The sequence below is a fragment of the Callorhinus ursinus genome, unplaced genomic scaffold (genome assembly GCF_003265705.2).
Source record: "Callorhinus ursinus isolate GAN/ISIS: 27379988/994484 unplaced genomic scaffold, GSC_fseal_2.0 scaffold37, whole genome shotgun sequence".
Classification (NCBI taxonomy): domain Eukaryota; kingdom Metazoa; phylum Chordata; class Mammalia; order Carnivora; family Otariidae; genus Callorhinus; species Callorhinus ursinus.
The window spans coordinates 5,571,717-5,599,285 of NW_027397099.1; the positions used below are offsets into that span (position 1 = coordinate 5,571,717).

A 27,569-nucleotide genomic window follows, 5' to 3' on the forward strand; every position below is an offset into this window, starting at 1 on the left:
AATGGAAGCACTGAAACAGCTCTCACTGAAATCTTAAAAAGTCTTAAAAAGCCTCTTTTCAAATAATTCATGTGCCCAGGAAATTTCATGCAGAGCCTATCAGGCTCTGAACCACGTCTCTAGGCCCGAGCCAAGACCCAGGCAGCTCCAGTCCCCCATCCACTCTCACTCTGGTCCTTTAGCCCTGGGACCATCTCTCTGCAGAGAGCTCAGCCCTGCCACCTGGGACCACGGCTGCTCAGGCTGCTTTTCTCAGCTAAGGGCCAGCAGGCACCTCTTCCTGGGGGCTTCCGCAGGCAGTGGTGAGGACACTTCCTGCCTCGCCCCCTCACCATCCCCAAACACACCTGCCCCCTGACTGGGGCCTGGATGGTCCCTTTATCTTGCAGGAAGCACCAATGGGCACCTATGCAGGACTCCCTTCCCAGAGTGAGCAAACAAAGAAAAAACTACAGAGGACCTTTAAAACCATTCTGCAGATGTTGCCTCCACCAAAAGGAGATGAGAAGGGGCCAGGCTGAGATAAGCAGAGCTGCTTAGAAACCAAACACAGAGACAAATCAAAACATTCATTGGAGGCAATAGAATGCAGATCAGTGGAGGGAGAAACAAGATGTCTCCCGTCCAAATCACTGCAGAAGATAAAAGAAATAATCTGCTATGGCGCAAAAGTCAGAAAAGAAAGGAAATGCAGAAAACACAAAACAAGATGACAGGAGGCTACCCAAAATGGTTCTGACAATAAAAGTGAGTATTTAACATTCCCTTGTTACAAGACAAAGGCTCCCAGATTAAATAAGTACAAGAGACTCACGTAAAATAAAACAATGCCAGGGTAGGCAAAGCTATACCAGGTAAATGCAAACAAAAGCAAAAGCATGAGTGGCCATATCAGACAAAGCACAATTTTAAGGCAACAAGTAGCATCAGGCAGGATAAAAAGGGCAATTTTATATTCATAGGAGCAATTGTGAAAGCGTAACTGTTCTGAACATTTGTACACTCAGGATTTTAGCATCAGGACACTTGAGGCAAAACCCACTGCTGTTGGAAATACGAGATGAAGACAGTTGTGGGCATAAATTTACGTACTACTCAGAGTACCTGACATCTAGTAGCCAGAACATGTATAACAGCAGAAAGGAGTAATTTTCTGAAGAGGATTGAAGGCGAGTGCTGAACTTTGTTCCCGTGTGAATGATGTTTGCCATGTTTTAAAAGACCATCATAGATTGATACTTGGGATATAAATGTTAAATTGAGTACAGATTTATATATATAGTATAATTCTAATCACAACTTTAATAACCCTAAGCCACTGAAAAGCCACTGAAAGAAAATATACCAAAAGGTTGACATTTGGTGTGTTCAGAAAAGTTTGAAATTAGGTATTTTAAAATTTCTTTCCGCTTTTTCTTCCAGGGTTCTTTAATGATCATATAATATTCTATGAGTTTAAAAAAAGTGAACTAAAAAAATAGTTTCAGACTCATCCCCATCACACAGGATTTATGATTTTGAAGATTTGGATAAAATTAACAAGAACAGCAGACAGGAATCCCAGCAGGCCCCACACAGCCTGGGGCTCTTGGCCCTTCTAAACCCACCTGGTCACTCCCTCCTCAAAACCCCGGGGCACCTATGTCTTCCCAATTCCACTTCCATCTCTTCTACTGTGGCTTTATGACCCTTCCAGCCTCCACTGACAGCTCAGCTGTGGTTTTCCCCAAGACAGACCCTGGTCTCCTTGCTTTTCCCCCTCCGCCCATGCCCCTGCTGACCTCACCTACTCTGGGAAAGGGATGCAGCTCCCCTCTATATGCCAAGGGCTCATGAATGCATCTCTAGCCCCAAATTCACCACAGAGTTTCAAGGGTGTACATCAGCCTGCAGATTGGATGTCAACCCAGATGCGGGGGCAGGCATGGGGGACATGCCTGCAGAGGAAACGGTTAGTGAAGCCCCTCCAAGCACAGGGCGCAGGGATTGAATGTGAAGCAAGGATGCCCCAAGGGGTAGTGATGAGAGCATGTAGAGCATCCACGGTCAGAGGTAAAAGAAGGTTTCCATGAAAGAATTAGATAAATCAGCACCTTGAGCATAGTTCTCCATATACCATTTGAAAGCAGAACCTACAGCTCTGATGTATGGGACGATGAATTAGGATTGTGGCAGTAATCAAGAAAAACATCAAAGTCAAATTTAAAAACCAGGCCCAGACTGCCTTGGCCCCTGGAATGCTCGCACAGGATCCCTCAAATTTCCTTCTGCCCACCACACACATCCCGCTCCACCACTGAAATTTGCTGGGCAGGAGCTTCTGGTCTGGCCTCCTGACTTTTGGGGGCAGAACAGAAAGTCTGTAAATACCCTCAAGTCTTTAATCTACCAGCAGAAAGAGTGAGGTTGAGATCAGTTTCCTAGCCCACTGATGTGGTATGTTAATTTTAAGGTACAGTTTCTTTTGAAAATGACCAAAATAAACTTAACTACTAACCCTAAACATATATTCTTATCAATCTCAGCTCTAAGTACCTATTCTTTATGGGAAGTAAATTACTTTAAGAGAGCTTTCTAAAATTATTACATACAATTTCTCTTGCATTCCTAGGTCTGGGTTCTCTCCAGTTACCCTTTTGTTTTCAAAGGCAAACATACAGGAGACCACTCTTTGGAAACAGGGATTCAGGAGATACTATGCAGCCACCTGGCTCTAGAGAAGAGGTAGGGCTAAGTCTCCTCTAGCAAGTCACTTAACTCTCCTAATTTGCAAACTCCATAAATAAAGTGAAGAGAATCATACCTACCTTAAAATACTGTTGTAAAGAAAATCACGCTTCCCTATGTAAAGTGCCTAGTACAGTGTGTCTTGCAGCAGGAGCTCAAGAAACCTAGCAGTTTTTCTCCTACCAAGTAGTGGTTTTTAGCCTCTGTGACCCCACTGCTGTGTGTGATGGATGTGAGTCATTCTGAGGAAAACTCCTGCATTTCCCACAGTTCCCAGCCACACAGCTCTCCTTCCGCATCCTTTCCCCTCCCACTCAAGAAACATCCAAAGGCACATGACTAAAATTGAAGCGATAATAGGAAAAGCCCCTAGAACCTTTGCTTATTTGTTTTTTAAGGTAAATTAGTCCCAAACTTGACTACTTTATCATCAGTGGCAAATAAATGGGAACGTACCAATGTCTAAAAGACAAGTCCCAACTGTTTGAGAACCTAGTTTCTCAGAACCAGACATACTGTAACTTCCCTGGGACTCACAAGCCCTAACATCCCCCCTCATCCTGTGAGACCTGGAGGCCCTTCTCCTGGCCCCAGTCAAGCACTTGGGTATCTAGGGCCACATTTTCTTACTCCCCCCACTCCCACCAAACCTCACCCTCTCTCTGGTACAGTTCCTTGTCTTTAGCAGACAGTTAATAAATGTTTCATAAATAAATGTGTCTAAATTCTGGCCCTACTTTTGTGCCTTCCTGCACTGGCACTAGCAAATGTGCATTATGAGCCAAAATCAGGTCAGGTGACCTAGCTTCCAGCAACAATGTGCACAGAAGGCAAATGATTAAATAATGCATGTCTATCCACTTGACACGACATTTTGCAGCCACTGGATATGATGCGCTCAAAGACTCAAAGGCCACATGGAGACACAGCTCACATTAACTGAATAAATAGACCATAAAGCGAGTGTCCTTGTCCAGCCATCACACACATGGACCCAGATCGAAGGGGAAGGCCGAAGAGAATCGATTGCTCTGAGAGGGGTGGGAATCTGCCTGATGTGTTTCTAAATTCTCTTCTATGTGGCTTGGTTTTTACAATGAACGAACAGCAGGAGATGGTGGGGAAAGGCCCCAAGAATGGAAAGGTGTCCAGGGCTTCCTCATAGGCACATGGCCAAACTCAGTGCACTGAACTCAAAAGGCTGAGGAGCTGAACTCGGGAAAGGATGCGGAAGCCAGAGTCCACTCAGGGACAAAATGTGGACTTGACCCAAAATAGCTGTCATGCTCAGCCTCAGAGTTTGAATTAATCCTCTTCTTAGTTTATTGACATCTATGAAATTGATTCTCTCCACAGAATCACAACCCGTGGCCCTGGCCTTGCAGTTGATAAAAAGCATGACTGGGGAGGCAGGAGGAAGCTTCTGTACCAAATATTCACAGAAGGCCCCATGGTGGGCTCTGCTGAGACTCAGGTGTTCTCTCTGGAAAATGTTCTCAGGCATCCCTGGGAAGAATAAGGAAGGGGAAAGGGAGAGGGACGGGTGGGGGAGGAGGGGCTAGGCAGCTTCTGCTGCTCTCAAGTCAAAGTTGACCTCAAGGGTCACCTCCTCTACACTCAAACTGGAAGCACGGCCCCACTTTAGGTTCCTTGCCTCACTGCAGACCCGGATATCGCTCCCCTCTCCTAAGACAGGGCCCACTGCTTGGTCCAGAGAACCGGTTCCCCTTCATTTGGAAAAGAACAGAGAACGGCATAGCCCAGAGGGCTCATAGGGGCTTGCTGCTGACAAGGATAACCAGGCCAGGCCGGCGTCGGCCCTGGGCTCCTCCCCACCTGGGCTAACCTGGCTGTGCTACACTGCAGGCCAGGGAAGAAGGGCCGGTGGTGCCCATCACATGTACCTCCAGCTCCTTTCTCCTGCCCCAAGCTCTTGCTGAGAGCGGAAACCACTGTTCTCCTAGAGTCAATGTAGTAGTCTTGAGGCCCGTTGTCCTCCAACCTACCCAGGTCCTTCTCAGGAAATCCAGCCCTACACCAGTGGTTGCTGGAGCAGTCAAAGCTCCCTGGTCATTGGCCACAGAGCCCTCCTTGTTTATTCAGAACACTGCCCGAGCACAGAGCATGAACCAGCCCTCATACAGCTCGGACTGGCTCTGGAAGCCCTGATTACAATGAGCCTTACTTGGAGTACGGGAGCTGGCAGACAGATTGCCTGGGCTGAGCCCACTGTCTCTGACAGGAAAGCAGATAGGCCTTGACTTTGTCCACGTTTGAATCCAGGTCATCAGTAATCCAGCCTTAGGGTTCCCACGCACCCTACCTCAGAGTACCTGGTGGGCCAGGACCAACTCCAGATTCATAACACAACAATGACCCAGACCCTCACCCATATCTGCTCCCCGAATGTGCAGCCTTCAGAGAGGGGTCATTGCCCAGGAGCAGCACCCAGGGCAGCCGGGTTTGGTTCTACCACTGAGGCTCCTCCAGCCACAGCCACTACTGTGCGCTGGGACTTGTGATGTACAGTAGTTCCCAGAACTGAGAACCTGATGGATCATGGCCTCCTCTGGGCTCTCTGGACACACCACGTCATGGCCATCGCTGGCCACATATGCCTTTCTCTTCCAGGCAGGGATCAAGTATGACCCCTTTTCCCAAGTCCAGGCTCAGGTGCAGATGGAGGGCTCTGTGATGTGGGGACCACAGGAACTGCCTCTTGCAAACCTCCCAGCTTACTCTTCTTCCAGAATCAGAAGGGAAAAGAAGGGATTACATATCCCACTTCACAGCATGACTTCCTGGAAAGGCCCTTTCTCCCTATGACTGGTTCTGCTATCCACCCCCTGCCCGTTGAAGTCTGGCCTCAAGACAGTAGGAGGACAAGAGGGTAAAACCACCCTCTCCTTTGAAAGCCCAAGGCAAGAAGCCTCCTCTGGAGCAAGTTGTCCAGGCCCTTCTGCTTCTGCACCTGCTCCCCCACACCTGCAGTGCAGGGTGGCAATGGGCTGAAGGGTGCTTTCAATTTGCAAACTGAGGGAGAGAGCTGTTTGAGGTTCGAGGCAGCCTGTGCGACCATCCTATTCGAACTGTGGCCTCCATGCCCCGTCAGGGACCTGTCCTTCTTCTTTCTGATCACAGTTTATTGCCCTCAGCTTCCTAATGTCTTTTTCCATGGCCAGATCTTCTTGGGCAATGCTCACAGAAGCAAAGGGCCTTCAGGCTGGAAAATCCTGGGTCGCTAGCCGCTATAAGTGGAGTCAAGTGCTTTTGTCTCCACGGTGATGTTTGTTTCCCTGCTCCCAGGATGAGGCAGAGGCTGCTTGGATGCTCCAAGGCAAACAAGAAGTAGGAAGCAGACAAAAGTGGTCACAGGCTCACAGGAAGTCGAGGGCATCCAGCAGAAGGACAGGAAGGTGCTTCCTTTGGGGCAGGCCCATTTACTGGCATTGAGGTCTTTCTCTGAAGACGTGTTTCCTTTGCATTTCTGGGGCTGTAGCACAGGGAACTAGGGATGGGGTCCTCAGGTGAACCCCTCTTATACCTGCCCCCACTCTCCAAGCCCCATCCCTCCCCTCTGCCTTACACACTCTTTCCCTCCTTCCTTTGTCTGATTTCATGTCTCAGCTCCCAAATGTAGAGGGGGCTGCACAGAGCTCACACGCTGAGGCCCGGGCACACAGTGTCGGGGTCCCCCAGTTATTTTGGGCTCCCTGTCCTGTTCCTATGACTCAAAGGCAAGAGTTGCACGTATCCTGACCCAGAGTCGTCCTGTTGGTTTCTGCCCATAGCACTACATCTGGTATGGTCCAGTAATAGCCACCAGCCACATGTGGCTAAGTTAAATAAAACTTAAAATCTAGTTTCTCAGTCACACTAGCCACAATTCAAGTTCTCTATAGTCATGTGTGTCTTGTGGCTACCATATTGGATAACAGATACAGAACATTTCCATCACTGCAGAGAGTTTTAGTGAACAGTGCTGCCCAGGGCCTCAAGGTATTTCAGGGTCCTGACATCTTCACTAAATGCATTCACTGTTTTTCCAGGCTCTTCTCTGTCACTTACAAGTTTGGTAACCACAGAGAAGTGGGAAGACCATCTTTGTTTAGATCCAACAGACCTGAGCTTAAATCTGATTAAAACCTAGGAGCTGGGTGCCTGGGTGGCTCAGTCATTAAGCGTCTGCCTTCGGCTCAGGCCATGATCCCAGGGTCCTGGGATTGAGCCCCACATCGGGCTCCCTGCTCCAAGGGAAGCCCGTTTCTCCCTCTCGCACTCCCCCTGCTTGTGTTCCTGCTCTCACTATCTCTGTCAAATAAATAAAATCTTTAGAAAAAAAAATAATAAATAAAACCTAGGAGCTGAATGTCCCTAGGATGGTCCAGCTTCCTCATCTGTAAAATGGGAATAATCCTATCAACCTAAGTAGACTGATGGCAGGATTCAATGGGCAAATATAAGGTTCCTGGCAGAGCAGCAGCCCATAAATGTAGTTATGGGTCTTGTTATTGATAAACTGTCAAACAGCACAGGCTTGAGGCCTGGGTCCGTGTGAGAGATTAAATGCACGCACATGGTCAGGACTGGAAAATGAGTACAGTGACAGAAATGGCAATGAGGAGTGGAGATTGGCCCCTTGGCCTCTTGGGGATATTTCTATTCTTGGTGCTAGTGCCTTGCCAAATGGATTTTAAATCAATTGTTAAGGGCTTTTCATTGCTTCACAGTTTTATGAAACATGTCTCTCTCTCAGATATTTAGTAACTACCACTGGAAACCCCTGTCCGTGAGTCACTTCTGTAAGAGCCAAACAGTAGTGGGGAGCTGCTTAGGCCAGCCAGGGTCAGCTTGAGGTCACCATCCGGTAGACCCAGAGGAACGGCTTTGTATGGTCATGAACTGGTTATCTGCATGACCTTGGCCAGCCGGCTTACCACCCTTTGTTTCCTCTTCTTCCAGGGCCCCATCCCCATAATGACATAAAGAATGGGGTTGTCAAAGATCAAATGAGGTTATTGAATCAACAGTCATTTCTTTGTGGGTACACCTGTGTCTGGCACTCATGGGGCCTGGTTCTGCGTGAAACCTTAGTAGACGATCAGCAAACATGTTGACTGGATGGCTGATCATATAAAGATCCTGTGGAGAACAATGCTACGCAGTTTGCAAAACTGGGGCAGGATTATTAATAGTGCAAGAGATAAGATAGTCTAGAATAGAACCTCTACTCTTTTTTCACCTTTGTTCTACTCTCTGAAGTTTATCTTTCTTGAGGAAAACCTGGCCCACCATGAAGACCACGGGCCTCTGTTCCCTTTTTGGTCCAACTCACTCACTCAGCACCCCTCTGAGCACCCTTCACCTGCCAGCCTCTGTGCTAAGCGTATGTCATCGTCCTCAAGGAAACATGTGTGCTGGCTTCTCTGCAGCATAGCACAGGAAAGGAAGACCGGCAAACCCAGGTGCCTCCCCGCTGGGCGGCGTATAGCTCCCTAGCTCCCTCTCTCTCCGCGCTGCTGCTTGTTCTCCAGATGCCCACAACTCAGCACCAGCCTGGGCTGGGCCTTGGCCGGATACGGAGGATCCACCAGCCTCCCAGTGTCTAGGTTCACCCACCCTCATCCTCTTGCAGCTCTAACAACAATCCGAAGAGCTTAGGACTGGATGCTTTCCGTGGGGCCTCCACCTTTCTGCCTCTGCCCTCCTTTCTTCCCATCCCAGATCTGCTCCAGCGGCCAGCAGAGCCACTCTGAATCCTCCCTAGGGACGTCCTGCTCCACATGGCATCCAGTGGAGTTTGCCCCCCACTCATGCCGTATGCTTCAGGAGCCAAAGCCGCTCTTGGAGAGATGAGGAAGCCGGACCCCTTCCCTTTTTCTGGGGTAAACCCAGCCACTGACTCTTCATATGGAATCTTCTAACCTTCTGGCTGGAGGAGACCTTCTTGACATACAGGGCTCCTGCCCATGATGACTCTACCCCTAACAGCCTAATTCTTTTGAATAGGAGAGGTCCTCTCTCATCAGTTCTAGCCTTAGTCCTCAGTCACCTCAACCTCTTACTGGCTCACTCTGGGCAATGTCCACCCTCAGTGTGGGCTTCCCACCCCCTCCTGAGGCTTCTAGATGCTCCCTCTCCCAGTCCGGCTCTCCTAGATGGCATTACCCCAGTGGCTCCTGCAGCACCCCCAGAGGCACTGCTGGGCTCCAGAGCCACCCACGGCAGCCTCCAGGACATGTTCTGTGTCAGTCTGTTCTTCCGTACTCCGAGCTGCCCACAGAGCCTCGAAGAGCACCAAGCTTAGGAAATACTGGCTGGTGGGTGAACAATGGGGTGGGCCAAGGCCCCACGTCCAGGCCTGAAGGAGAGGTCTGGGGTGCAGGAAAAAGACCCCTGAACAGATACACCCAACCGAGTTTGCTGGTGGACTCCCTGTGGTATGCCGGGAAAAGCCCTTGGCCTCACAGAGCAAGGTCACAGAATAGGGGTGAACAGGGTGATTTTTGAGCTCCCTTCTGGGTCATAAGGAAGGCCAGGAGGAGGCAGGAAAAGCTGGGTCAAAATCCTTGCTGACAACTAACTTGACACGTCATCTCTCTGAGCCTCCGTTTCCTCAAATGCAAACTGGGATGATACCACTATCCGCCTCAGGTTGTTGTGAAGATCCACAAATCGGGGTGAAAATGACCCCGAAGCCCCCTAAGGACTGTGTGACTGTTCACAATCTTAACTAAAATCCTATAAACCAGGGCAGAACTGTATATATGTACAATGGTTAAAGAAACTTCCTTTTCCAGGAGAATCTGACATTTTAAGTGGAAAGGGGCCTCACTGTCATGAGGAGCCTGTGCAGCCCTGCCCCTCCCGGCTCCACTCCCCCCTTTCTGTGGCAGATCCACCTGGAGGAGGCAGACCTTCACCCTCTGTTCCCTGGAGGTTAAACTGAGACCACACAAGGAGCAATCTGCAGTCACCTCAGCTCTGTGGCCAAGGAGACAGTTCCCTCCCCTTTCTCCCCAAATCTTCAGCAACAGCAAACTACAACAGAAACCCTCAGTAGGAGGTGGAATGCCTCACCTCTGGTTGGCCCCTCACCGCAGACCCCTGGCAGCTGGGGCTCACACTTTGGTGACAATAGCAAAATGCTGCTTTTCCTCCTCGGAGCACTTGCCTGTCCTCTGCCTCCCATACCCTCCAGGCCCCGGGGGCTCTCCCTCTGTCTTGCCCAAGCACCTCACCCTGGTCACAGCTCCTATGACCACCAGGCCCAGGGTCTATGGCTTCCCCACTCTGGGGCAAGGGAAGAGGTTGATTCTGAAACTGTGAGGGCCTCTGCAGAATCAAAATAAACCTTTTCCTCTGCCCAGAATAAATTGTGCCTCCTACTGAGGATTTCTGTTGGAGTCAGAGGACGCCTAGGATTATCTTACAGTTACTTATCTTATAGTTTTGGACGTCAGAAGCCCAAGATCAATTTCGCTGAGCTAAAATCGAAGTGTCGCCAGGTTGGAGTTCCTCTGGAAGCTCTAGGGGAGAATCCATTTCCTTGCTTTTTCTAACCTCCAGGGCTTGCCTGAATTCCTTGGCTTGTGCCTTCCTCCATCTTCAAAGTGTATCACTTTCTGCTTCTACTGCAATCCCCTTCTTTGGCATTCTTGCCTCCCTCTTATAAGGCCTCCTGGGATTACACTGGGCCCACCTGGATAACCTCAGATAAGCTCCCCAGTTCAGAACACTTAGCTTAATCACATCTGTGGAGTTCCTTTTCCCCCAGGTTCTAGGGATTAGGGCATGGACCTTTCTCAGGGGCTGCTATTCAGCCTACCGCTGGCAGGTCACTTAACCCCAGAGCCTTGGTGTCCTCGGCCAAGTGGGGAACAAGAGCCCACCCCCACCCCTGACTCTTGTGTGGGTCAAACCCAGTGGTGCCTTGGAATATCCATGGCCCAGGAATGGAGGCTGAGCTCTGAGTGTGAGGCCTCCCTCCCTGGTCAAACTCGAAAGGATGGTGCCTGGGAAATTATAGTGAAGTCAGGAGCGCTGGGGCTCGGCTGTTCTACCTGACATGATATCTCTGGGGCAGATGGTTTGCACTAACATTGCCGAGGAGGTCACAAGTTTACTAAGCCCAGGGCCAGACACAGAGGGCACATATGCCCAGTGGAGTGGATCTGATGGCCAGGAGCTTCATCCAAGTCTCCTCCTTCTCCCTCGTCCTCACCTCCAGGTAGTCACCCAGCCCCGTCGATCTCCTTTCTTTCTATCTTTCTTTCTTTCTTTTTTTTTTTTTAACAATCACATAAGGAAGCATTTATTTGAGGTTTAACATGAAATCGTACAAATAAAATTTGTATAAACACAAATCCATATCGAGCCATAACACAGATAGCAAAAGACAGAGTAAAAACAAAGAAAACTAATTGGCGGCTATATACAGTTGGACACAGTTGTGTCTTGTACACTAGAAAGTCTTTCACAAAATTATCATCTTAGATCAATGGAAGACCAATCTTCAACGTCGTCCTGCAAGATGGGTTAACTTTAGCAGTCTCCTCCTGTTTTCTCCAACGTTCTCCTTTAGTATGGCTGGTAATTGTTTGGGGGATCGCCCCCCCGTCGGGACGCCTTGCCATAAGTGCTCTGTTGGCCACTGCAGTCCGCGCATCCCCGTCTGTACCCCGTATGATCATAGCCACTGTAGTTTTGATCACCACCATAGGCGCTATTGTCATTTCCATATCCTCGATCATAATAATTATTAAATCCTGGGCTCCAGTTTTGGCCCTGACCTCGTCCACGACCCCTAGTACCACCTCGTCCACCAGCTGCAGCCCCTCTTCCTCCTTTTTGTTGGTGCTGTTGCTGCCTGTATACCTCTTTGGGTTGTGCAACTTCGATTTCACACTTCCCAGAACCGGTCTGATGATATCTGCTTTCTAGCAATTTCTTTACTGGCTCTTCGTCTGTATATGTGATAAAACAAAATCCTCTTCTTTCATTTGTTTTTGTCTCCATGGGAAGTTCAATATTTTCAATCTCTCCAAAGGCTCCAAAATATTCTTTAATTTGTTCTTCAGAAGTATCTGGGCTCAATCCACCCACAAAAACCTTTTTGGGGGGGTTCTTTCCCTTTTAAATCTTCGGCCCTTTTGGGGTCTATCAATTTGCCATCCAGTTTGTGTTCTTTCAGTTCCAAACCTTATCAACACTAGCAGCATCTTTGAAAAGCACAAATCCAAATCCTCTTTTGATCTTCCAGTCACTGGATCTGTTTTAATTGTACAGTCTACAACTTCCCCAAATCGAGACAAATATTCAGTCAGATCTTTCTTGCTGGTATCCCAGCTCAAGCCTCCAATAAACACTTTACCGTCATCCTGCTGATTCTTGCTTGCGTTGATCTTGGATCCCTCTGCGAATTCCTCTATGTTGCTGTACTCGTTCATGTCCTCCATGGTGGCGGAGTTGTGGGCTGGGGGTGCTGGCTCGCAGTGCGGGTCGCGGCAGGAGCGGCAGCGGAGCGTTCTATCTGTCGATCTCCTTTCTAAATGCCCCTCAAGCCCCTTCTCCCCACCCCGCTGCCATGGCCAAGCGGAGCTCCATCCATACTCCCCTGGCTCATTGCTGTAGTCAGTGGCCCCACAGCCTCTTGCCTCCCCCTCCCTCACCTCATATATATATCTCCCTGAATTTTCATCGCAGAACACAAATCTGAGCATGCCTTCTTCACCCCCAGTTATGCGGGCTCTTCACAACTCCCGATGAGCCGCAGGCTGTCGGAACCACAGAAAGCAGGTGGTGATGTGTGCGGGCAGAGCTGGGGATGGGAGGGAAGCAGATAAGCGATAGAGGCTGGGGGTTGCCGTGCAGCTGGGATGGCAGGGACGGGCCTGATCCCAAAGGCCCCAGGTGTAGGTGCAGGTGCTGTAGGCTCTGACATGCTGACGGGTGCAGGCCTGAGCTCCATTAGCTCCTACTTAGCTTTGGCGGACCAGTGGTTGGCCATCGGGCAGGGCCCAGCCACGGAGATGTTGGCTTGCTCCTAACTTGAATGAGAAATGGCTTCTGAGGGCCAGTTATTCTTTTGAAGTCTGGAAAGACAAGTGAGGAAATCTTTTCTCTGCAAACGATTTTGGCCAAACCGCCGGGATGAGGAATGCCCACGGGGGCCTGGCAGAGCCAAAGGCCGTGGCTGGCTGGTGGAGTGATTTGGTTTCTGTCTGCATCAGCTAAAGACATGTAAAGTGGATTCAGCGCCCCCCACCCCCACAACCTGAGCCACCACCTTGAAGCTTAATTAATGCTTGCAAAGTGCTCTGAGGCCTCAGCTGAGAGGCCTCACCCGAACGCAGACTACCCTTATTAATCACTGCCACGGCACCAAGTGGGGTGGCCTGTGAGTAGCTGCCTCCATGCGCCATGATTTTGAAGAGCAGCCCTCATCAGCTGGCTCCAAAGCAGCTTAGCTGGAGGAGGCGGCCCATGCAGGAGCCACTCCACCCACTGGGCTGTTATCTCCACGCTCTAAGGAGAGGGGATAAAACTCCCACCCCGCCGAGCAGGGATAATGGGAGACCTGCCAGGTAATGGCAAAGCGTCTTGTTTAATCCTGGGGGCCTGGGCTGTGCGGCCTTGCCAGGGCGAGCCAGGTGGAGGAGCGCGCCGACTCTGCGGCAGGCGGGCGCCTTGGGGCCAGTCCCTCAACCTCTCTGAGCCTCAGTTTCCTCATCTGCACAGCAGAATAATCATCATCACACCCTCTGCCTTATAGGATTGTCAGATTCAAATGACAGAGCACGTGAAAAGGCCTCAAGTGCCCACAGTAACGAAATCCAGGGTAAGAATAGTAATAATAATAGCGAGAGCTGGTAAGGACACTACCACATGGCAGGCATTCCCCTAGTGAGCTCCTCTGAGCCCCATATTATAGATAAGGAAGCAGCAGCAGTCCAGTGACCTCCAGTTTCCCATAGCTAGTGAGAAAGGGAGCCAGGAAATGGGCCCAGGGCAGTCTGGCTCCCAAGTCTGTTCTGTCCTCCCCTTTCGGATGCTGCCTTTATCAGTATAGACATTATACTCATTTTAGGAACAAGACTGTGTGCTTCATTACGATCGTCATCATCATCGTCATCGGGGTAAATGGACCAGCCCGTGTGCTTGGAAACTGGACCCTGAGGCTTCTGTGCTCTGTTGGGCAAGGGGTGTGGGAGTCTCTGGTCTTCCTTGAACTTTTGTCTTCCATAGGAAGGGAAGAAAATGTTACGGAGATAGAGGTGAAGTGCGTGAGTTTTCTCACTCAACAGAACTCTGGAGGTGCAAGGAAATGTGTAGGCAACAGATTTGTAGGGAGAATAGTCAATAGATGCTGAGGAAGAGTGAAAACTGCAGGCTCCCACCCCTTCCTCAGGTTAGGCAGTGAGGGGGACATTGTCCCCACATGTGACAGGCTACGGGCTGCCTGTGGGTGACAGAGCAGGAGGTCTCTGGTCCCCCAGGCACTGACCCTCTTACACTGGCTGATCCCCCAAAGGAAGGCTCCTGAGGCTGATTAATGTGCTCCGCAAAAAGGGGTTCAAGAACCACCGCCTGTGAGCCTCTCCCTGTCTCGGTGGCCACAGCAGCTCTGAGGCAGCTCCCGCCCAATGGTGTGGCCCAGGATCCCTCAGCCTTCCAGGACTAAACAGCCCAGCCAGACGCGTGCTCTGCACCTGAACCTCCCTTCACTTCTTTGCTCCTCTCCCCCTTTCCTGAGGCCCACCCCTACAGACCATACCAGGGCCTGCTCTGTGCCCAGCTGTGCCCTCATGCTACCCCTGCTTGCCGCCCCCTCTCAAAGAGGATGCACTCTGGAGTCCAGTTCTAGAGCAGGTACAGGGACGGCTCCCTGCTCCCAACTCTCTTCATCCCCCAGAAAGGGCAAGAAATTCCAGTGGTACACCCATCTTTGGATGAGCTCAAAACCAAAGTTCAAGCCCAGGCGCCACTTATGAGGGGACAGAGCCAGGGGCAGGCTGACTATAGAAATGGACAAAAGAAAGGCTTTTCTAAGCCACCTGCCCTTTGACATAGGCTTTTCTGTCCCAATATGGTTTCTAAACTGGTTTGCAAGGTAACAGGCAGCATATGGGGTGCCAGTGTGCGCTGAAGTGCATAAAACCTCCTCAGCTGCCTGGAGGGGACGCGACGCTGTAACAGGGGTGCTGTTCCGCGCCTTCCGCACTTGCCTTCGGGGAACATGGCCCTCCCGGGAAAGTGAGTCTCTCACCCTAGGCAAGATCGCAGCTTTAAAAAATTTAGTGCAATTCTTTTTATATCCGATGATTATATTTAAAGTAGCCAAAGGCCTAGATTTACATCGTCTTGGTTAAATTACTCATCACCGATCTCTCGTCTACAAACTTTTTTTCATTTTCTGAAGGCTCGGTTTGCATAAAGAGTTTGAGTTTTCGTTTTCCTCCAGCCAAGTATGTGCTCATTTATGTCATGGGCATTTTAATTGTGTTTCCACCTGCCTGGATGAACAATCAGCCAACATCCCCACTGGTCCCTCTGCCGGCCCATAGGGTCTGCCGTGAGGTGCGGGGGCCTGGGTGGACACCTTTCTCCCATAAGAAAGTAAAACCCAACAGGCCAGAAACGCATCCTGGCTGACAGCCAGCACGTGCCAGGAAGGAAGAAGTTCCGACCCACCACGTGGTAGGGCAGAGTCATGAGAGCAACAGAATGTTATGAAAAACATTGTTATTAATGTCTACCATTTATTGAGCCCTTGATACGCACCAGCCACATGCTTACTGTGTATCTTCAAAATAATTCTGTGATGCAGGCATCAGGCCCACTCCCTGGCTGAAAAAAACTCTGGTTTAGAGAAGTTGTGACTTGGCAAATGTCCCAGAGCTGGTAACTGGCAGCCGGGTCTCTCTGACAACACACCCTTACAGCTGCCTGTGTTTACTCATTTGTAGCCCACCTCATCCCAAACACTCTGAGGCAGCTCAGAGGAAGCCGGGTGATACAGCAAAACACCACAAATCACAACGGTGAGAAAGGTACTTTAAGGGGACTCAGAAGGCAACAGGGCGTTATGTAACACATGAAGCTTACTAGGGGCTCTGAGCTTCCTAGCAGCCAAAGCAAAGAAAGGCCGCTCTCTACCCCCCAGTCACTGGCGCTGGTAGCATAAACACAAATCAAACACAGACCTAAGGCCCAACTTTTCCTAAGTTCAAGTCCAAAAACAAACAAATGCCTCCCAAGTGACCTCTTAGGGAGGCTTGAGTGTACCAAAGGAGTGCACCAATAGAACAACTGAGGCATCCCAGCAGCCCAGGTGCCCGGGGTGGCCCTGGAGGCGTGGAGACAGGGAGGGGAGTGAAGGGACGGGAGGGGCCGTAGGCCCGCCCAGCCCCTCTCTGCTAGCTCACGGCAGCTTAGACTGGGGAACCCAATTTCTGTGCAGATTTGATAGTCAGTTCAAGGAAAGGAAGGAAAGATCGAGCAGAGAGAGAATGTGAGCCAGACTCTGGTTGTATGAGGCCTCGGCATTTCGACAAGGAACTCAGGAGCTGAGATGGCCCCTCAGGGGTGCCCCAGATGGAGGCCAAGGGGCCCAGCCTCAGTCCCTCCTCTCCATCAACCAAGCAGTGACCACAGGCCAGCCTCCAGGAGGGGCCTTAAACCTGAGTGCGGCAGCTCCCCTCGGAGGAGGGCGATTCCCTGGGGGGGACAAAGCTGTGAGAGCGTCTGGGGGATGGACGTGTCAGCCCTGAGGATGGGGTCTAGGCAGAAACCACAGCAGCCACTACAAAGAGCCTTTGGGCACAGTGTTTGTGACCGAGAACCCTAGCAGTCCGTGGGGAGCTTTCCAGCCACAGAGCTTTTTTTTTTCTTTTAATTTGGAGAGTGAGAGTGTATGCACATGAGCAAGTGGGGGAGGGGCAGAGGGAGAGAATCTCAGGCACACTCCCCACCGAACGTGGAGCCCAACCCTGGGCTCCGTCTCACTACCCATGAGATCGTGATCTGAGCCAAAAATCACAAGTCAGGCGCTCAACTGACTGAGCCAGGCAGGCACCCCTCCAGCCCCAGAGCTCTTGTGGGGGGCTGAAGCATCCTCCAAGGATACAGGCCTCCCACCTGGGCCTGGACAAGGCAGGCACTAGGACCAGCCAAGATGGCCTTGGAACCTAGCCTTGGCCGTGCCACACCGGGTAGACAGGGCTGGAGCCTCTGCTCCTGTTAGCAAGGGCAGCAGTAATTTCGGCCTGGAAACTTCAACGGCCACCTAAGGCACACCTACCTACACACACACACACACACAGAACTTCAGAAACACAAGGTCCATCAAGCGCCTGGCTTTAGCAGTATTATTGCTTCCTGGTGAACCTGCCAAGGTAAACTGTTGGCTAAGCATACGAGGAGGCAGAATGAGGGAACGAGCTGGGTGGTGCCCGTAAGAGGAAACCTGCCAGGGTTAGGAGAAAATGGCCGTGGCCTTCGACCCAGACTTTGCGGGTTGCCAGTGACACGCTGGAGGAGAGGGTCAGGAGGGACCAGGAGCACACCCTGCTGGGGAGGCTGCAAGGGCTCGTGGAGGGAAGTGTGGGACCCAGAGTATAGGCCTGGGACAGCTGCGGCTCTGAAGCCCAGGGAGCGCGAGATGGGGAAAAGGCAGGGAGGACAGAGCAGCCCCACGAGAATATTCATTCCCTGACCTGGGCCCAGCAGGGGCCTGCTCCCCACGCACAGTGGTGACAGCAACCTGTCACTTATGGAGGCCTGGTTTTGGAGCCTCGCAGAATCGCAGGATTCCCGGGCCCCATTCCGACTCCGTTTGGTTCTGCCTGGCCTCACCTAGCTGCCCTGGCGGCCGGCACAGGTGCAGTCGGTTCGAGTCTGATGAGATGAACTCTAAATAGCTACCCTCATGGATAATCAATTATTTCAGAGCTTTAATGCTAAATCAGGCCATTAGACACGTTTGGGGGCACAACTGCTGTATCTGAGCCAAAAACTGCCCTCTTTCATTTGCAAAGCAGATATGTCACGTTAAATCCCTAATGGTCTAAGACAGGTCTCTTGTGACCTACAAAAGAAAAAAAGCTAAAGAGGTAGACTCTCCAAGATTTGTACTGGTAATTTGTAGATCTTTTCAAAGGAGGCTCTTCATTTGAAGGGTATAAAGGATCACAAAATAGAACCTCTTCCGGCCGTTTAAAACAAGTGTCAGCTATAAATATTTCTTCAAGTTGGGATTAAAATAATATATACCCAGTAGCCGTGGTCACACTTTTCAGGTGACCTACAGTTAAAAGGTCCTAGCAGGGAGAGAATTTAAGATGTGGATAAAGTTTCCGCTGACAGATCTCTTGGAAACCCCCAAGAAGCCCGCTCCGAACCTTCTAGTCAGGAAAATAAACCGTCCGCAAACCTGCAGAGCTGGCCGGAATCACAGCTGAGCCTCGGCGTTGCCGATCAGGCTGGATCTCTCTCCCGTGTGCCCGGGTTAACAGGGCCGCGAGCCCGAAAGCAATCCTCCCTGCTGTGTCCTGCCCCCGCCCCCCGCCCCCCGCAGAGTCCCAGGGTCCCCCTGAGCCCCTGCTCTCCCAGACACCTCTCTGACCACTGCCTACGCTTCTCCACAGAGTCTGTTTCCTCAAACTCGAATGCCAGTGATTCCTGAAACGTCCCTTCCTCGCCCTCTTTGGGCCTCACCCTGTACTCGCTCCATGGGGTCTCGTCCACTCATTGGCTTCAGCTACCAGTGTGCTGGTCTCATCCACTTTCCTATCTCTGGCTCGACTCTCTCCCTAACTGCACTTTTGAGTTCCATGCTCCGACGGACAGGGCCACCCGGATGTCCCTCCATCAGTCAGTGGCTACCTGCCCAACTCCGACTCCTCACTGATGCCCAAATCCATACCACCTCTCCCCCATCTCATCTCCTCCTGAGGCATCACCATCCACCCCGGTGCCCAGGCCAAAGGCCCGAGAGACCTCCTCCCAGGATCCCTTCTCCCCCAGCCCTCCGTGTGACAGCAGTCCGTCCTCCTGATACAGCATGTCCTGTATCCCGCCACCACATCCCTGGGTGGCCAAGACCACCCCCTGCCCAGCCATGCTGCCTCTGAACCCTTCTGTTCCCACAGCCGGGGTGACCTTTGTAGAGCACAAATGAGACCTGTCACTCACTGGATCTGATGTCTGCAGGATCTGGCCACCGCCGGGCTCCTTCATCTCCCGCCACGCCCCTGCTGGCCGGACCCCTGAGCCATGGCCTCCCCCTTCAGGTTTTTGCCCATGCCGCGCCTTCTGTTCCACCTGGGGACACAAATCAAGAAACAAAAACCAGTTCCCATTTGTGGGGCTTGGAGTCCTCCCAGGCCCAGGGACTGCCACCAGGAAACCTGACTCCACCTCCCCAATCCCCTCCTCTCTCCAGGGGGTGGGCTGTGCGGGGAGAGACTAGGCTGGGCCTCCCCCCGCCCCCCAACCAGGCAGGGCTGCACACAATTGAGCATAGATGGAGCATGGTTTTGATAAAGAAGAGGAGACACAGCTGCTCCTTATCTTCCCATAGGCCCTCGTAAAGATCTTCTGGAAGTTCTGAATTAGTAAAGGGGAAAGTGAGGATTTTACTGTTCAGGCTGTGTTGTCAAAACTATCATTCTCTATCATTCTCCAGTTGCCTGCTCAGCTTCACAAAAGCCATTGAATTACCAAGTGCCCCTTTAAAAATGTCTTCGTGGGGCGCCTGGGGGGCTCAGGTCACGATCCCAGGGTCCTGGGATGGAGCCCCTCATGGGGCTCCCTGCTCCGCGGGAAGCCTGCTTCTCCCTCTCCCGCTCCCCCTGCTTGTGTTCCCTCTCTCGCTGTGTCTCTCTCTGTAGGAAAAAAAAAAAAAAATCTTTAAAAATGTCTTTGTGATGGGGATCTCAAACATACTTGTTTAGCTTCCAGCTGCAAGGACTTCCCAGGTCACCCAAGGCCGTATGCCACGGAGTCCCATCAGAGTCTGGGGACGTCCAGTGGCGGGGAGGGGGGATCAGCTCAGGGGATCTATCCCCAGGCCGTGGTCCAGCAGCACCCTCCTCAGGGTCCCCATTGCCAGTGGCCCAAGCCAGGCTTCCTCTGTCCCCTCAGGTGCAAGTCATGGACAGGATGGTGGAAGGTTCTCTCCACTCAGTCCTCACCTGCCCAGACCTTGTCGGGCAGCACACTCGACCTCTAGGAGAGCCTGGAAAAGGGGGATCTTCCCAATTTTGCAGGCGAGGGAATGGAGGCCCAGGAAGGTGAGGGTTCCTGCTCCAGCTTTCACACTTGGCATGTAGCAGCGGGTCAGGGATTCTGATCCAGGACCCCGGTCTGTACGGTCCATGTTCTACCCTTTGAGAGTCCCTGACTTCGTGTCCTTGAACCTGCAAACAGGAATTTAACACACATAGGGAAGGGGAGGGGGGATTAGTATGAGCTGTTTCCAAAGAAGGATTAGATCCTCTTTTGGATCCATTTTAGTACACTGCCACGTTTTCATGACTAGCCTGGATTTCTCTGAGTCCACTTATCTTTTTATAGTTTGACCTTTACACAGGAAAAACCTCAATGATTTTCCACTGTTTTGAATAAACTGAAATGGATGTATTTTTCTGAATGATTACAGAATGAAAAACAGGTCCTGTCACCATCAAAGTCCTTCAGGAGTAATTTCCCCTGGAGGACAGGGCTCACAAAACTACTCCCTCGTGATGGGGCTCTCACAGCCATTGTTTATCTTCCAGCTGCAAGGACTTCACCACTCATGGTCTACACCCGAGGAGAGGGGAGCTTTGTCCTGGATTCAGGGGCAGGAGCAGGGCTGGGCCCCCACCTGCAGCCCACAGAATAGCCAAAGCTATGGAGGCCGGGGCAGGAACACTGGGCCCCAAGGTGAGCTGACCGGACAGAGAGCATGACTAGCTCCCTCGAGGGCATTCCCTGAACTCAGGCCCCATAGGCCACCTGTTGCCAGAGAGCAGGTGGTCCCCACAGGCACTCTGCCCAGAACTGTTAGTAGAGGGCAGTGAGAAAAGCATTCACGGTGTGAGCTGGGGCAAATCACGTTAGCCTTCTAAGTCTACTTTCTTTTCCATAAAATGGTAAAAAATCGTGGTTACTTATAGGATTGTTAGGAAGTTAATGGATTTAAGCTGGTGAGTACATAGTAGATGCTCAATAAAAGTGGCTCCATTTCCTCTTCAAGAGCGGAAACTTTTTAAAGAACGACTTCCTGACATATAACGTACGCTGCCTTGTCTTCTTAAGCAATGGAGATGGAACATGATTTCACAACGTCTTCATAACTTGGGGATCCTCTTCACAAAAATATGAGAATCACAGAATATCAGGCTGGCGTGGGAATTGGGAGCCTGTCCAGGCTGATCCCTCACCATGATGATCTCATACAGTTGAGATTTTTCTGAGCCACTTACATTGTACCTTTTCTCTTGATTGTGATTTTTTTCTCTTTCGATTCAAACCAGGTAACAATGTTTATCAGAACTGTGTGTTAAATAAAAGCAGGTTGGCTCTGAGTGAAGGCTTGAGGGTGTTTCCTTACGAAGCAGAGTACGCTAGTGTTGCAGGTGCTGTGGCGGCCATTTTGACCACGCAGAAACGTTTTCTGTTTACTTCCGGATTCACAGCTATGTTTTCGGAGGTAGATGTGGCTGGAAATCTGTTGAATTTCCGTATCTTGACCTTTTATATATATTTGGTGTTAAGTGGTTTGATCTCTTGTCGGAGGAGGGGGCTGTCATGCTGGCTGCGCCCCTCCCCCCCCACACCACGTGGCTGGCAGCCAGGGATGGCAGCGTATCTTGGCACCAGGCATTGGGCCAGCAGGCACTCATGGTTCTTAGCAGGCTGCTGGGGGGTAACTTAACAGTTAGTAAAATCTGCCACGTCCTCACCGTCCACTCATTCCTCATAACCTGTACTTCGTGCCCTCCCTTCCTATTGCATTCCCAGGAAAATGTGCAGCTCTCCCCAGGGTCTCGCTCTGGGCACAGCTCTGCCCAGTGGCAACTGCTTCTGCCTCCACGCATTGCATTTTCCCAGCATCCTCCTACCTCCTTTCCTCCTTCTTTTCTCGTTGCTCGTTCTAGGTGCCAGCCCTCCCCCCAAACCTATCTTTGGCTTCTCTTCTCAGCAAATGCCCCTTGGCTGCTCACAAACATCCTGATGCAAAACACCCTTACCCACCTTCTGCCTCTGTGGCTCCCCCTGGTCCAGGCCCCCGTTCCCAGCTGCCTGCCACCTTCTCAAATTCATCATGTCCCCAAACACCTTACTTTCCCCCACAGTCTCATTTCTGTACAAGGCACACTGGCCCCCGAGCCCCTCAATCTCCAAACCCGATGATCCAGATTCCTGAATTTCCATTCCTCGCCCCCAGCTCCCACCCTCAGCACTTCCTGACGGCTGCCCCACTGCCTGGGATCCCCAGGGCCTTGCAGCCACTTCCCCTGGGAGGGCATTAGGAATTCCATTTCACAGAGTCAAAAACCAAAATAAAGCATGGGGCTTGCCTTAGTGGCCCAGCTAGTTTTCGGAGGATGTGACACGTGTTGGCTGCATGTTCCTCCATTGCTGGGCGTGGGCCCCATTTTCTTTGCTCATTATCCATCATCATTTCCACCTGCCCAACCTCAATTCTGAGGGCAGCCCAACCTCAATTCTGGGGGCAACCCAGCCTCAGTGCAGCCCCCGTCCCTTCCCCAGTGCCCCCATTTCCACCCCTTACTCCCCACCCCTCCGCTCATGCCTGCTGGCAAGTGAGGAAGGACCCCAAGCAGAAAATCCCACAAACCCAGGCTTCCAGCCTGAACTGTAGTGGTCATTTTGGCAGGGGATGGTGGAGGGTGTCAGCCCCAGCTCAGAGCCCCTGTCTGGCCAGGCAGCATGACCCCCATAACTGGAGCTCCCCACTCCAACCCTGCAGTGGTGCCTGAACACCAGGTACCCAAGGACTTTGTGCCCGTCCCTGATCACTGGACTGAGGTGGTGCTGACAAGACAGGCCTGAGCCCAGGAAGAGGGGGACCGGGCTGACCCTCCCTGCGGGTCTGACTACCCGAGGGGCTGCACACAGGCCCGCTCTGCCTGGACGCTGCTCTCCTCCATGGCCACAGGGGCCTTCTGGCCTCCGAGCAGTCCAGCCACATTGTCCGGTCCTGCTGGCTTCTCCAACGTCACACCTTCGGGCCCAACAGTTGCCACCTCCCATTCTGCCACAGGGGCAGTCAGGGATGCCCCCCGAAGCCCCACTGAGACAGAACTTGATGGCATCTGCTGCAGAGCCCAAGCAGCTCCTGACCTGACGTTTCAGGAGCCGTGCTCCTGCCCTCAGTGGTCTTCGCTCTGCCTGGACTCTGCATGGACAACAGGGCCAGGCCCATCGTGCCACCGGCTCTATTTTACTTACACTGCTTATAACAGGAGTGTTGGAGCCTTCCTCTGGCTTACGCTGTAAGTCCTTCTCCATGTCTGGGAAACTTCTGAATTAAAAAACAAAAAAACGGGGGCACCTGGGTGGCTCAGTCCGTTAAGCATCTGCCTTTGGCTCAGGTCACGATCCCAGGGTCCTGGGATGGAGCCCTGCATCGGGATCCCTGCTCCGCGGGGAGCCTGCTCCTCCCTCAGGATCAAGACCTGAGCAGAAGGCAGAAGCTTAATGACTGAGCCACCCAGCTTCCCCTGCACTGTTTATTCTTAACCCCTTCGCTTAGAGGTGCCAGATTTAGTATATAAAAATATAGGACAATCCTACCCCTGATGTTGGGGGGGTGGGCAGTGGTGAGGCCAGGAGGGGAATTTGTGCGTTGTTGGTGCCTGATCCTCAGAGTGGCATCTGGAATGACAACACCAACCATGTTCAGGTTGGTGGGGCAGTCCCAGGTCTATGGACGACAGGGCCTAACCCCCCCCCCACTTTCCCTGTCCCCCTCTCCCCTGAGCCCTCCCTTCCCAAATAGCACCCATGGAGTTGGCAGTTTGTAATACCCTCACCAGACTTGCTGGGCATTTGTGTGCGCCAGGCACTGAGCTGTGCATCTTCTGAGTGCTGTCTTCAGTCCTCATGAGCTGGAGTGGGGGTGCAGGGGACTGTCTCTCCAGGGTCTTCACGGTGCTTGATTCCCACAGCACTCAGGCGACAGGCAGGACTCGTCTGGATGCCCCACCTCGCACATAGGGTCAGGGAGGTCATGGGGCTCGCCTGAGTGGGGACTAAGCTCAGCCTCCTCTCCCGTGGGTGTAAAACCTACGTCAAGGATATGAGACTTGGGGGAGAGAGCTGGTGGGCCCTTCAGCGGCCAGGACAGGGTAAGAAGCACATAACCACAGTCACACCAAGCACAGGCTCTGAGCCAGAGGCTGTGACAGGACTTTGTGTTGCATTTTATCCTCAGGACACCTTGATCTGGTGTGACTGAGATACTATTCAAATCCCCACTTCTGAAAGGAAGAAAAGCAAGGCCCAGAGGGGAAACCTGACTTACCGGCAGCCTCCCAGCTAGGTGGGAGACCGGCTGCTGTGCCTGGAGGCAGCGCCCTTGCTCAGAGCTCCACACTTCAGACGCTACGGCCCCAGCACAGACCCAGCATGGCCGGGACAGGAGGGACCCAAACACCCTGCCTTTGCCACGAGCAATGTCTTGCTTGCAGATGCATCCCCCCTCCTGAGGGCTTGATGTCCAGGCCACGGCCTTCAGCCCTCCCCGCGCTGCACCCTTCCCCTCTGCCAGCATCTCAAACTTCAGGAGCCTCCAGAGACCCTGCCTGCCTGAGCCCAGGACTTCATTTCTCAGGAAAGGCATTCCCTGCTGGGACAAAATGAGCCCTCTAGGGATTTTTTCAAACAAAATGGTGAAACACAAAGGATTTTTAGAGCAGCACAGGAATCCGCACTGAGTAATTGAGGATGAAAGGCAACTGCAGACCGACTGTAAAATGCAGTGTCTGCTGGAATCCCCCCCTTAAGCCTGTTGGGAGGACCTCTAGAGACCGGTCAGCATTGTTACTGAGGGCCCCTCCCCCTCCAAACCCCCTCCCACCATCTACCTACTGGCGAGGAGGTGGGGGCCTTGTGAGACCTGACACAAGTCTGCCTAAGCAGAGCCCTTCGGTGAACACTCCATCATAGGGGCCATGGCAGATCCTTCTAAAACGAAGTCCAATAACACAACTGTATCAACCCTTCTAATGCTTCATAACCTCCCCTCTGCCTCTGGGCAGGTCCATCCAGAATTTCTTCACGGCAAAAGCAGAAAACTGGAAGATTCAACTGTTGTCACTAAGAGTTGCAAAAATGCTCCCACTACATTGCAAAAGGTGTTTGTCATTTTACGAATACGTTTCCCATTTTTAGTTTGTGAGCTGTTATCATCCAACGCTGAGTGGCTACTAGCAGCACACATACCCAGGGGGTGCTGGGAATGGGTCCTTGCCTGCCCGGACTTCTCAACCCAGGGGAGACAAAGCCACGTTTGAGCTCTTTATGTGCAAAATGTACCAGGTGCTGTCTAGGCAGAGCGGAGAAATCGAACACAGCCTCTTCCTGAGGACAGGCCAGACACGCTGAATGCCTGCGTCCTGGTCCGGAGTGACTCATTCAGCAATGAACTGATCGAATCAGAGCTTATTCCAGGTTTCACCCAGATCTTAGTGGGCGTGTCTGTCATTGTTGCCCAAGCTTTGCCTCTCACAAAAAAATGTCAAAATCCATCTTTCCCTTCTAAATGTTTAAAAAATATCCCCCCATTTCCCCAAAAGTTTCCTCTGCCTCTCTTGCTTTTTTTTTTATAAATTCATGAATAATTAGTCAAGAAGTGACATAGTTGGCCCATTTCAGTAGTCAAACCTATGTCATTGATTATGTTGCCCTTCTTACCCTGGATTCCAGGAAGCTCAGAGCTAAATGTAGACCTTGGTCACAGAAGTAAGGTTAGCCATTACAGTTACAAAACTTATATTCTCTTTTCATATTGAGTTCTGATTTCCTATTTCAATTTTAATAACCCCACCGTCGTATTTTTTGTTAAAAACCTCTACAAATCCTTTTTCGATAAGAGGAAAGAATAAATGAAGTCAATTTTTAGAAAGGAATGTTCTCAAAACATTCTTGCAAGAGAGGTTATTGATCATTTAAATTATCCTTTTCCAAGGAAGATAGCCTTAATTTACGCCTATGAGCAGGGTTCTCCGCACTGCCACGATGCTCAGACATGAATTTGGTAAATTGATGGGGACAGTTCTCATTGCCTATGGTCTGTTTTCCTTTAAAGGCCCTTAGCAAACTATGTACAAATCAATGTATCTTGCCAAGATACATTTACGGTTAAGCAATAATTATAATGTGCCTGGACCTGCACCTCAAACCTTTCACCTCAAGCAGGATCCATGTCCCTTTGATTTCCTCCTGATCAAGCTTCTGCCCCAGGACGGGCCCCTACACTCCCAGTTTCGCTGAGAAGTAACTTGAAGACCACATTAATGAGCAAACAGCCTGGAACACCCATCTGATTTTAGAAGATTCTCTCAGGCGAGCATTAAATCCTCAGTCTCCGCCACCCCACCCCCCTGCCCTGATGTGCGGCTTCGAGCGACTTTCATTCCTACCAGCTGATTGTGTTCTGCAAATGTTTGTAAATTTCAGAGGCCGTGTCTCCGCGCTAGGGTGAGCTTCCACCCGCCCTGAAACTGTTTTCTGAGTCTTTTGTGTCTCCTAATGGTGCCTGGAACATTTTGCACATGATAAGGAACTCAAATAAAATGAACAATAAGCGTCCCCAACCAGCTAGAGCTTTTTATGAGGCTCTCAATGAAAACACTGAACCACATCAACGTCTGATCAAGGCAAACATCTGGAGATGCCAGTGGCAGATGCCCAATTATGCTGAGGCTGATGAATGGGCATGGAGTTCTTTGGGCTCGGCAGCATCACTCAGCTGGGCCCGCTGCTACTTAGGCAGCAGGCTTCCCCCTCCCGGCGCCCCATGCTGGTCTGCAGGGGGCTGGGAATGCTTGCAATACACCCACCAGCCCAAGCGCCCCAGCCGCCCACCACCACGGGTCTGTTGCCCTGTCCCTGAGGAAGAGGAGGGCCAGGTTAAATGCATTTTCCCATTCACTTTTCCATTTCACAGAGAATATCTTATTTTCTCTACAAAAGTCTTAATTATACCATAGGTACCATCAAATGGCACTAAGTGATAACTAGATGTTCAAGAGGTTGACATGTATATTTTTCAAGTAGCTCCGTGATTTATTATCTAATTTAGGTAAACGGCAAATACTGCTATCATAATAGCCCCGTTTTCTTCTGGTTTCCGCCTCATTGTCTCTGGGTATAGAATAAGAGATGAATCATCAAACGAGCCCCCTGGGAAGAATGACAGGCTGGCTAAGAGCATAGACCCTCACAACACAGCCATGGGGCTGCAGATCCCAGCCTTGCTGCTGACCAAGGGCAAAAGCGGTGACCTCTGAGGCCTTCTCAGACTAGGACTGGGTTGAGAATTGAGTGAGATAAGGCTCATGGCACTGCGTGTGGCGCTGTGTTGTACCCCAAGCTGCCACGTTCATCTGAGTGTAGCTGGGTTCGCAATGGGAACGGACCATAAGACCTCCCAGACAGAATGATTCTGTGCGTCTCCTTTAATGAAGCCTGGCCAGGCAGCCAGGGCCAGGCAGCCGGGGCCAGGCAGCCGGCAGGCGTGGGAGCCATGCCGGCCAGGCCAGCAGGACAAGAAGATGCAGGGCAGCCGTTGAGTCCTAAGGCTGTGACCCCAAACCCTCATCACA

General features: G+C 51.4%; 1 protein-coding gene and 1 pseudogene across 1 annotated transcript in view; one reads left to right on the forward strand and one right to left on the reverse strand.

Annotated features, from left to right (window-relative positions):
* The window catches only part of SMPD3 (sphingomyelin phosphodiesterase 3), a 79,318-nt gene that overhangs the window by 13,434 nt on the left and 38,315 nt on the right, over positions 1-27,569 (forward strand). The gene's annotated exons all lie outside the window — the stretch shown is intronic.
* On the reverse strand, positions 11,119-12,219 carry LOC141370517 (heterogeneous nuclear ribonucleoprotein D-like pseudogene; annotated as a pseudogene).